This window comes from Crocuta crocuta, unplaced genomic scaffold (genome assembly GCF_008692635.1).
Source record: "Crocuta crocuta isolate KB4526 unplaced genomic scaffold, BGI_CrCroc_1.0 scaffold643, whole genome shotgun sequence".
Classification (NCBI taxonomy): Eukaryota; Metazoa; Chordata; class Mammalia; order Carnivora; family Hyaenidae; genus Crocuta; species Crocuta crocuta.
The window spans coordinates 645,742-656,444 of NW_027528827.1; positions in this window are offsets into that span (position 1 = coordinate 645,742).

Below are 10,703 nucleotides of genomic sequence, written 5' to 3' on the forward strand. Positions count from 1 at the left end.
GCAAAATAAAATAAAATAATAAAATAAAATAAAATAAAAATAAAATAAAAAAGCCTGTTGACGTGGGGCACAACTATGAGTCCAGCTTAGGTATATGTATACCTTGGAAGATCACGTTCAAGCTTCAGGATAGCAGAAAAGGGCACATGTCACCTTTTACTACCCATTTACATATTTTGCATATGTGATCTTACATGGCCTTCGCAACAACCTGATCAGTATTATTTCCTTCAATATCACACAAAGAGACTAAGATTCAGAAGGTTGAAAAATGTGCCCCAAATCACACACATCAAGAGTTCTCAAACTTCTGAGTGCAGGAGAATCACTTGTGGAGCTGTTTAAAATCCAAGTACCATAGTTCCATCATGTAAGCTTCCAGTTAAGTGTTTAGTCTGACATTCTCATAATCTCTCCACTGTTTACCCTGAGTGTGAGAAACACTGACTTGACAACAAGTAGCAGAGCCAGGATTCAAGAACTAAATCTCAACCCAAACCAGTATTGCACAGGAAATAACTTTGCTACGGTTTATACTCGTCTCTGTCCCTTCTATTCAGCTCATTTGAACATTAACATTGGACATGACATTAATTAACTTTGGACACAGGAACATCCCTTGCCTTGAAATGAAAGACGAAGTCTTCTCTGAGGTCCAGCACTTAATTTAGGATTTTGTTCTACAGATACACTAACTATACTAATTACTTTGGTTGTTGATTTGCTTTACATTTAAATTTAGTTAGTTCCAAAGTTTCGTCTGGTAGCAATATTAGAAATAATGGAAAATATGGCTCATGTGTTGTCCAGAGAAGTAGGAACTACCATTGATGTGATAGTCTGCACCCAGGAGGCTTCTAGGAACTGAAGCTTTCAAGTTTTATGATGTTACCTATTCCCTCATTGCACATATTGAATTCAGCTACACATAGATTTAAAAGCATGGCTAATCTTCAACACTAATGAGTGGATGCAAGGTGGTCAAGTAAATTCAATCAGAATTTTTTTCTTTTCTCAATAATTATTTATTATAATTATTCCTTCTCTTTTTCAAATGAGAAAGGAGACATGAATTTTTCAAAAATTAAAGCACTTAACTTCATGATCCCAACGCTGTTCAAACTGATTTGCAAATTTAGGTATAGTTTTGTTTGCCAAAGGTAAATCAACAAAGGAAATAAGAATAGATTCTATACTTTTTGTACTAAGCTAGAAGAGAATTACTCTAAATTATTTTTTATTAAGAGGCATTCATTTGTGTTGGTCTTCCTTTAAGTCAAAGACCTCATGATTATAAAACTTGGCTTTGCACTTGTTTCCTATTTCAACAAGCATTTATGGGCCCATTTATAAGATTTTCATTTGGTATTTTGGGTCTTTCAAAGATGAACAAGAAATTAGCATTTCCTACAGAAAGTTTATAATTTACCATTGTAAGTCAATTTAGGGGAAAAGCAGTAGCAAAACAATTACCTGAAAAACAAATTATAAATGTTATCTCACAATGCCTGTAACATCGATCTAAGACAATTGATACATCCATTTCACCATCGGAGATCAGAGCTGGGGACTAAGTTAACATATTGGGCAGGGAAAGATCAGAGATGAAGGAACAGAGGCAAACCAAGGAGCAAGCATGGAGATCAAGACCTAAAAAATAAACAGGCAAGAAGAGCTGGAGACAGAAGAAAAGGCAGAAACAAAGGAAAATTGTAGACAAGAAATTAATATGAAAATTCAAAAAGTAGAAAAGAATAATATGCTTAAAGAAAAGCAGATTTATCCTAAATGTTAATGCATGAGAAACTGATGTTTGAAAAAGCTGTACTGACAAATTCCTACACAAAAGCTGAAAAATATGCCAATTGTTTCAGGAGCTGATCATTTGATGAAGGAATCATGTACTGTTTATTGTTGTGAACTGTTCTGCCTTCACAATTGAGTAAGACCACTGGGAAGAGCCACTATCAGGAGACCGGATTCTCCTTCTATTCAGTCAATAGTCACTGGATGTGCCTATGTCACAACTCCTTTGAGTCTTAGTTTCCCCTCCTCTGTAAACTGGTGACAGACAAAGGACAGGCTAGGGTAGAGCTGGGTGAGGAGAGATTTCACGTCCAAAAATTCTGTGACATGGTAAAATAAGCATCCGGCAAAGACAGAATAGAGACAGAAAGTACAGACTACCCTAAGGGCAGCGTATTTATGTCACAGAGCAGGGATGCATAGAAAAAGTGTATTTTGTGGCACTTCAGGGAGGAAGCAGGGTTTAAACCAGTGTTATACCAGACTCTTAACAGTTTGTAGTGGAGGGCTGGGGGACTCGAAGGGAGGAAAGGGCATGAGGAGAAACGGAGAGGTAAAATGTGTTTAGGTAACAGAATGCTTCAATCTGGCTTAAGAAGAGAAAAGTTATAGGGAAAGAGACGAATGTTAGTCAAGATTCACTGGGTGAGCAGGAGATGCATGCCTCCAGCTGAGGCTATTTACGTTTTCTAACATGATGATACCTGTGACTCAGGGTGGAATCTCACGCAGGTGATGCCAATGTCACCTCTTTGATTCCAGACCTGTGGCTCCCACAGTCTGTCAAGGCTTGTTCCCCCCAGCCTCTCTAAATCTAGCTCAACACGGGCAGCTGTTACCAACACAAAAATATGAGCAGGAAACATGAACTCTATTTTCTACTCCTTCTTCTGAGGTATTAAGGTGGTAACTGAGGCCAAATGGAACCAGAGGTGGATCATTGGACTGGCAACCTAAGGAGAGGAAGGAAGGAAGGAAGGAAGGAAGGAAGGAAGGAAGGAAGGAAGGAAGGAAGGAAGGAAGGAAGGAAGGGTGAGACCCACCACAGAGGCCTTGCCATCTGCGAGGTGGGACAAGGGAAGGGGAGGCCACCAAGGGAACTTTGCAGGACTGGCAGTGCCATTTAGGGAAGGGAGAAGACAGTTTAAAAGGGAGGTGTGAGGAATGATGCGATTAGGGCTTAATTCAATGACGTGACTGAATTAAGGTATGGGCAGGGCATGTCTGATGGAACTGGACTTTGTGGTACTTGAAAGGGTCAAATGGACTAGAAAAGGAGCAAAAGCGTTTTAGATAGAGGCAAAAATACAATCAAAGGGTGGAAATTAGCTGCCATGTGTAGAGAAGGGAAGTCAGTAAATTCTGAGAACAGTCTCTCTAATGGGGAAGAGAAGGATGCAAGGTTGTCTAACAAGGTGGCACTGATTACGGGATGTCTCAGCGTCTTCCCATTCTCCCAGGGCTTGGCTGTCTTCCCTTCTAATCATCATAGTAAGAGCGGCCAGAGAAGCAGGAGGCCCTGTTTAAACAGCGTGAAATAGGGAGACACAACAGAGCCAGCGTAAGTCAGAAGGCCAAGACAGATGCACACAGGGGGAAGGCTCATGCACAGTTCCCTAGCCTCTGTGGAAGGATCTGTACTTGATAACGCATACTGTCCACTTAGTTATGCTTCAGGAAGACACTCCGCACACTTTGCAAATAAAGCAGGCATCATGTGGGACACAGGGCCATTATTCTAAGGGCTAGTGTTTGGGTCCCGATCTTGTATTTAATCCTCACAATGTAAAAACCTGTGACCCTCTCCAACCACTGACCAATCAGAGTCTGCCATCTCTGCCATGGCAGACAAAGTCAGAATGTCCAGAAACATGGGTTCCTTCGTTCTCAACTTTTCAGAAAGGAAAAGAGAGGTTCGCCATATCTGTATGAGTGTTCCCTATCAAAAAGCAGTTGGAGATGGAAGGTGGGGAAGCCTCATCTGAATCAAACCCTCAGGCCTCACTGAGAAGGCTGGGTAATTATGCTCTAATCCCAGAAAAGGGAGATCATTATTTTTTATATGCCTTCTTGAGTCTGTTTTGTGGTCAGGCCACAGAATAAAAGGACAGAAACAAATCGCAACTCTAACTGATGTCCATTTACCAGCTAAGGAGGGTATGTGGTGATGTTCAAATGCCAGTGTACTAAACTTATTTTTATCGTGGGCCTTTTGTTTGGGAAATGCAGCCAGGAGAAAAAGCACTCATGCCACAGATTGCTATGGTGGTACCTGGTGCATCAGACACGGACGATCTGGCTTCAAAAGACTTATAATGACAGATGTGAGGTGAACTGCCCTGATACTGATCATCCCTATGGGAGATGGGCTATAAATGGTCTCAGGGTGGAAAATGAATAAATGGGTTTGAATGCTGTTTGCTAAAGCAAGGTCACCATGGCTGAATAGCAATTTAGGATGCATAACAGTCAGACATTTGGTCCTTGGTTTTCTGTAAATTAAGGTATTAAATTTGTAAGATACTGATTTTAATTCACAGTTTTAATATCATTGTGTTTGCTCAATTGGAGTTGTTGGACATTGTAATTTCTGAGTTCTAATAAGTTTTTTTTTTCTTAAGGCAGAGCAAGCATTGATTGTCCTCATTAAAGTTTGAACAGCAGCTATAAAAGCAGCATGATGGAGCTGAGTATCAGCTTAAGAAAAAAGATGAGAAATGATGGAAGCAGGCAATGGAACAGGAAAAACACTTAAATTGTCACACCTGTTCCAAGCACCCTCTTGGGCTATTTACCGTGGGGTGAAAGGGCTCTGCAAAATGAGCGTGTGACACGGCGAGGCATGGAAAATCACCACAAAGGATTTGTCCTAAATATTCCAAAGGCAGCATGAGTGAGAGCAGAGGTTCTTCGGGGTCTGCACACAGGATAAGGATTAACGTAAACATGTAGAAGTGTCGCGGAAGTTTAGAAACCTGAGGAAAAAAAAGAATAGAAGAAGAGAAACCAAGGGCTGGCATCTGGAAAGAACCCGAGGACTGTGAAACAAGTTTTAGTTTGAATGCTTTTTTTTAATCTCTCTCTTGAGGCATTCTTTAAAGTTTTATTTTATTATTACCTAGTAATTTGATGCTTTTCACCTAAAAGAAAATCCCTGAATTATCAGGTGAAATCCTAACGGCTGTGGTCCATTGTGTTAGTAGGCAATTAGTCACATAATAAGTCAACAGTCCAGGATGAATGGAATAGTCCAGCCCATAATAACTTCGGGGTCTCATGGACAGTTAATGGCCTTTGGACAGAAATACTACTCAAGCTTCAAATTCCAGCTGAACTCTGCATGCTATAAGGGCAGGAGAACTTAGACCAGATGAGTCCCTTTCTCAAGCACATGCCATGCTGTGTGGATCCGGCTGTGGAAACAGTTTGCCAATCGTATCTTCAGAAACACATAGTCGGTGTTCAGCCAATAATGAATGTCAAAATAATACTTAGCTTCCCTTTGGGTGATTCAAAGGGCTCTGGCCAGAAAATAGGCATAATAACCTTTCTGGTATGTTTCTCATTAATTGCCCTTCAAACTGAGAGAGGTATTTTCAGAAGATTGTTTGCTTGTGGTGAAAGATCAGGGAGCGGCGAACAGTGTGAAAAGTACGGAGTTGGACACAATCATTATGAGTGATATATTGCACGAATAAAAATGAAAGTCCAATCTTGGCACTAATCTGCACAGGAATCTATGAAAAGCTTCTGCATTTATATCACTTTGTTAGAGTAAATAACAGCTATGGCCTGATCCCCGAGTGCAGAATGAAGATTTACATATAATGAGTTGTATACGTTTCCCCTTTGTCTTTCTCTCCAATCAAACTCCCAGCCCTAACTTGAGACCAAGAAGAAAAATGCCCCAAATTCCAGGATCAGAAAAGTGGGGACAGTAAATGGACAATCCTTGTGTGGACATGAGGGATGAGTACTAAAGGAAGGGACACATCCAGAAAGGGAGGCGTTGGCAAATAGTTCCCAGCCCAGTTTTGCCTGAATGTCCTATTTCTCTTTCCCACAAAGGAAAATGCTGGTAGAAAGACCATTGTAACAAAATATCTTGTCAAGGAGAGTGGATCCCTGTTCTGGAAGGGAAATACCACTTGGCATCTAGGAAAAGGAGAGTCATGATTGATTGATAAGCAAAAGTCTAGTGAGAGAAGCATGGAGGAGTCCCCTTCAGAGAGCAATGAAGTGTGGGCCAGTCAGGGAGAAAACAAAAACTAGCCTCTAAATGCTGGGGTGGGACAGAGCTGAGGCCATGAGATAATGATTTAGCAAAAATCTTAAAAAAGTGTTCTTCCCAAACTCCCCGCACAAGGGTAACTTAAAACAAGCTGTTAGTGATGATAAAAGAAGGCTTTCCAGAGAATACATTTCACTGAACCCTCTGGATTCTTTGTTCCAAGAAAATGGTTTGAAGAGTATTTTTCTACAGATCCCAATATTCTCCTTTATCCTTTATGACTGGGCTCTTGTTGTTTTATACTGATTTTAATGGGTTTGGGTTTTATGGTAACTTTGCTTTTCTTTATTGTAAATGACCTGAAATCCTTTTTGGGAAACAGCACAGTATAAATAATATATTTTCTTAAATACTGTCCAATCTTGGTGTTCTCCAGGATTTTCAAGCTAGAGAAAAATCAAAATTAAAAGAAATACATGTTACATAAAATATATAAGCATATTTTTATATTAAATATATGTGCATATATTAATATCTATGTACACATACATATATATGTATATATTCTCACAGGAAAAGGGTGAGGGTGTGACTTCCTTTAAGAAGAACCATTAGTTTCATGAGTCAGTTGTTTATTTAAGATGAGAAACTGCCTTCATGTGAAGTTTCCTTTGAGGGAATATTTCCAATACACCTAGTAGAAGTGAAAATTGGGAAATATTTGCAATGATTCAGATCCTCAGAATGAAAATGAAAAACAATAATGTAAAACTTTTAGAATCAGACCTAAAACTAGAGATACTGAGACAAAAACTGTTTTTATGTCATGAATGCTACAAATTTCATTGACTACATATATTCCTTCAGAAGCTTGTGGGCTGAAACGGGTTCCTTACTACAGACATTCTATAGAAGAGCCAAAGCACACACATCAATAAGGAAAAGAATTTTTGTAAAACTAGTGACAGGAAATAGAATAAACCTCCTATAGCACTAACTTGGTAAACTCACTGTAGGCCAGGCACTAGTTACGTACTTCAACACATATTTATCTCATTAAATCTCCCAACTGCCTTATTAGGAAGGCCCTGAGAGGGTATGTTGTTTGTCCCAGTCTCTGCACCTTATCAGTGGCAGAGCCAGGGTACAATCTCTGGTTGCCTGATTCTAGAGCTCACCTTCACCAGGAATCACCTACAGAAATGAACAGAAAGAGGAAAATGACTAAATGGAGAGGAATAACAGTCTTCCTTATCTAACCAAGTTCATGAATGGGAAAGTGTATGAAAGAAACAACTTTGAGAAGATTATGAGTGAAATATATGCAGTTATACTTTTTGGGATACCCAATTTATTAATCAACATTAGTTGAATACCTAATATTTTCAAGACACAATGCCAACTATTTGGGGAAGATACCAGAAATTCATCTGTTTGTTTGACTTCATCTCTTTCCATGAGATCATCCAGTGGCTCCCTGATGTTTCAGAAAAAATTGTGACTCCTTAGTTTGACATGAAGACCCTTCATGATCTAGTCTCATTTACTGTCAGTGCATTGTAGCTTATTCTCAAGTCATTCTGAAATGACCACCTGTCATCTCTTGTGTCTCGGTGAATTTCCATTAGACTTTTCCCTCTCTCTCCTTTTGGTCTGTCTATAAGAAATCCTTCAAAACTCAACTCAAACATATTTTGTGGAGACTAGTTTGGCTAAACACAGTTGTGAGTCAAGTATCCCTCCTTTGTGTTCTCACAGCCTCTCACATTTTGCTTTTATCATTTACTTTCCTCAACCATGGAAATCCATGGGGTCTTTCTTCAAGCAGGACTTATATCTTTCATTTCTTTTCTCTGCACTGACCTTGGCATAGGAGCCATATAATGGGAATTATGTTGAAGAAGAGTATCTGCATATTAATGAAATAATGACAGGTTTTAAATAGTGATATGTGTAACATATGTAATAGGTAATTAACAAATTTTAAAAAGAAACAGAAAATCAAGAGAAGGTAAATAAAGCAGAAGTATTTCACAAAGGATTTGAACTATGTTACAAAAATGTTTCAAAACAAAAGATGAAATATACAGTCAAGAGAATCATTACAAATAGGAAATAATCACACTTGGGTTGGATAAGCACACTAAGAAACATTTCCATGCTATATTACAAAAGAGTGGGAGGTGAGGGTCCATAAATATCATTCCTAGTGACCAAAGTGTGATCTGTTACCAGATTTACAGGGGCTATAATATGAATCCACATCAGTTTTTCAGTAGAAGCAGAGCTGTTCTGATTGGTAAACCTAAGGGACATTTCTACTTTGTTTTCATGTAAAGGGGAATCTCTGTGATAAAGAACTCAATGTTTCATATGCTTCCTTATACTTCCTATATTCATAAATGCATTTCACATAGCTATTTCAAATAAAGTCTTTCAATGTATGTCGGTGACCTAGTACTAAAGCAGAGTTCAGTAAAAGTAAACCTAAGAGGGACCAAAATAATACTGTCCAACACAGTAAAACAGACCTTGATGGTTGGACTTTATCCAATGGCAACATTCAGGACGGCCAGAAGACCATATGTTGCATGGCCTTCAGGAAATTTTCCATAAATATCATACCTCACAATGGGTATTTAATAACAATCCGACAGCAGGAATTTCAAGATTACATTATTTGGCAAGTATCTAGAGAATTCTGATCAAAGCACATTCACATGCACAGCCAACCAACTGAGAAGACTAAATACAAAATAATGATTCTAATGAAGATTTATGCCTGAACGGATCTCCGCCCAACCATTTTAGAGGAATGGTTCACCTGGTGAAGTTTTTACATTTTTCCTTAGAAATTAGTCCTGGGTCTACAACAGGAAATAGGTAATGGAGCAAGTGACTAGGACAAAGCACCATCAATGTTGCTTTGAAAGTTTCTGAATGTTAATATCATCAATATACAACCACAATCTTAAAGAAAAAAATGGATGTGTGTGTGCTTCAAGAAAGTCCACATTGTGTTTCTAATGAAAATAGTCTATCTTCCTGGTATATCCTTCAAAATGAATGAGTTGCAAATTAAAATTCTATTTGGGAATTATGTTTAAGAAGAGTATCTGCACGTTTTTATTTTAAAGCATCTGAATTTATGTCCATTAACCACCAGGACACAGAAAGTGATGAAAGATTCTCTCTTAACACTAAGAACATCAGGGAAGTACAGCTCCTCTTTGGGCTTTTGGAAAAAAGAATAGTGCAAATTCAATCCTATGATGAGAGTGACAGCTACAGCTTTTAGAAGAAAAACACATGTAACCTGGGGAATGTCCATACAAGGATCGCAAAAGAGACGTGATGTTTATCAGAGCACCTACAATGTCTGCTACATTTGGATTACCATTATTTCACTGATGAGAAAACAAGAAAATTTTCTGCCAAAATTCACATGGTTGGTAAGTGTCAGTGAAAGGAGCAGACCTCAAGTTCAGTGAACACTTATTGGTTGCATTCTCAGGGTCTGTTTTCCCAACTTAACAGAACTCTCACTTTCCCACATATATGGAGATGGGCTTTAACTGGTCAAAGAAAGTCGCTATATACCATTTTTCTGGACACAATGATTGGTTCAGTATTGAACATACTGAGCTACAAAGGTAGTACCCTTTTTGCACTAGGCATAATTAGAGTATGGCCCACACAACCCCATCTTCTAGTGTTGTTGCCAGGATTATGTGACATGACAGACAGTATGCAGCAATGTGATTAAGGTTACTAATCAGATGAACTTTAGAGTAGGGAGATTATCTAGGTGGACCTGACTTAATCACCTAAGTCCTTTAAAAGCAAAAACTTTTCTCAGGCTGATAGAAGAAAAGAAAATCAGAGTAGCATGGGAAAGATTTGTCATGTTGTTTCTGGCCTCAGATGGGGGAGGTGATGTGGCAAGAAATGTGGGGAGGCCCAAAGGATGAGACTACTTGACATCTAGCAAGGAAATGGCCATACAACCATACAGAACCAATTCTTCCATACAAGAATTCTTGTTGGAATTCTTCTTCCAGCAAGAAGTTTGGAGACCAGTTTTCCCCCTAGAGTTTCCAGATGAGAACTCAGTCTGGCTAAAATCTCAATTTCTACGTTGTAAATCCCAGAGCAGAGAACCCAGACATACCACACTGGACATCTGGCCTATAGAAATTGTGAGACAGCAAATTTGCATTATTTAATCTATTAAGTCTGTGGCAATTTGTTACACAGCAATTGAAAACTGATCAAATTTCTACATGTAAATGAGAAAGCTACACATGTTCTAGCAGCCACCTGTCAAACATGAACAGACAGTCTGCCAAAAAATCCATGAACACCACAGAAGAACAACAAACAGATAGAAACAGAGAAGGTCAAACCTTCCTGGTACTTGCATATTTTTGGATTTTTTAAGAAAAAAAAGGTCAATAAGTTTCATTTGCTGCATATAGTCTCAGATTTTCTGTTGCTTATATCAAAAAATAATCCAATTGGTTCACCATATTCTTGATTCCTAGGTTACATAAACTTTGTCTACAATGACACCTGCTAGAAAATGGTGGTACTTTCCCTTAGATTTCATAGTTACCATAAATGACTGATTTAATACAGTAACTATTAGAAATAAGTGAAAAATAAA